We start from the raw sequence: 1,702 nt of genomic DNA, 5'->3' as shown, positions 1-1,702 counted from the left end.
TATATTCCCCATCTTTACTGATGTTTTACAAGGGAAGCTAATAAACTCTCTAGCCTTTATGGTTTTAATTCATTCATAAGAACATTCAACACATTTCTTCCTTGGTCTTTGCTGAGTTAACTACAATATATACATTATGTATGTGGAATAAATGTTATCCATGAGTTTGGATCCATATTTTTAAAGGACAAAATTGCTACCTTAACAGTGAGAGTTCCTGAGCCAGTAATTTTTTTTTTGTATTATACTTCATATCTTTGTAATTACTTAGCTAGAAAAGAAGAACACCTATAGTATTCAGTGATGACTAGTATCTTCACAATGAGAACATAATGTTCCTTCAATTTTTTAAAATGACAAACTCTGGAAGTCAAAAGATACCAAAGAGGATATAAAATTATTTCTACTTTTTGCCCTTCATAGCAAAGCAGTTTTGGTACCTTTCCTTCTTTCATGGAAACATTTAAATATTGGTTCATATACTTGATTCCTGTTACACTTAAATGCTGCAACTGGCTGTTATGTCAGCTTTCTTCCACTGAACTAATGATAGCATAATGAATCTGATATCTCATTAAAACCAATTCCAACAGAGTCCTTTCATTATGGGTCAGATGAAATTGTTAGGCAGTTTTTACCAGGATCTTGATTGTATGATGTACACAATATATTTTATGTGTATTCATATTAAATACTCATATATAGTTCAAAGGTTTTTTCATTTTTTAAGAAAATAATATACTTATTTTTTAGAGTAACTTTAGGATTACAGAAAAATTGAGTGGAAAGAATAGAGTTCCCACATAGCCCCTTCCACAATTTTATTAACATCCTGCCTTAACTTTTTGTTACAACTGGTAAGCCAATATTGGCACATTATTATTATTAACTAAAGTCTATAGTTACCCTGAATATTCACTGGAAGGACTGATGCTGAAGCTCCAACACTTTGGCCACCTGATGTGAAGAGCTGACTCACTGGAAAAGACCCTGATGCTGGGAAAGACTGAAGGCAGGAGGAGGGGGCAGCAGAGGATAAGATGGTTAGATACCATCACTAATTGGATGGACATGAATTTGAGCAAATTCCAGGAGATAATGGAGGATAGAGAAGCCTGGTGTGCTACAGTCCATGGGATTGCAAAGAGCCGGACATGACTGAGCAAATGAACAATGATCAGATAGTTTACATTAAGATTCCCTCTTTATGTTATACATTTGATAGGTTTTGACAGAGGTATCCACCATCAGTATTATCCAGAATAGTTTTATTGCCCTAAACATCATCTGTGCTCTTACTATTCATTCCTCCTTCCACCTAACCCCTGGTAACCACTGATTTTTTTTTTTTTTTTTACTATCCTTACAGTTTTGCTTTTTCCAGAGTGCATGCTCAAAGCATACAGTATGTAGTCTTTTCAGATTAGTTTCTTTCACTTGACAATATGCATTTAAGGTTCCTCCATGTCTTTTCATGGTTAGATACTAGCTTATTTCTTTTTATTAATACCACTGAATAATATTCTATCATATGGATACGATATCCATAGTTTGACTACCCATTTACCTTTTGAAGGACATCTTGGTCGCTTCCCAGTTTGGCAGTTATGAATAAAACTATCATGAACATTCAGGTGCAAGTTTTGTGTGGATGTAAGTTTTCAGTTCATCTGGCTAAATAGCAAGGATTGTGTGCTTAGTT

This window comes from Capricornis sumatraensis, chromosome 15 (genome assembly GCF_032405125.1).
Source record: "Capricornis sumatraensis isolate serow.1 chromosome 15, serow.2, whole genome shotgun sequence".
In the NCBI taxonomy this organism is placed as follows: domain Eukaryota; kingdom Metazoa; phylum Chordata; class Mammalia; order Artiodactyla; family Bovidae; genus Capricornis; species Capricornis sumatraensis.
Note: the sequence above shows the minus strand (reverse complement) of the source record.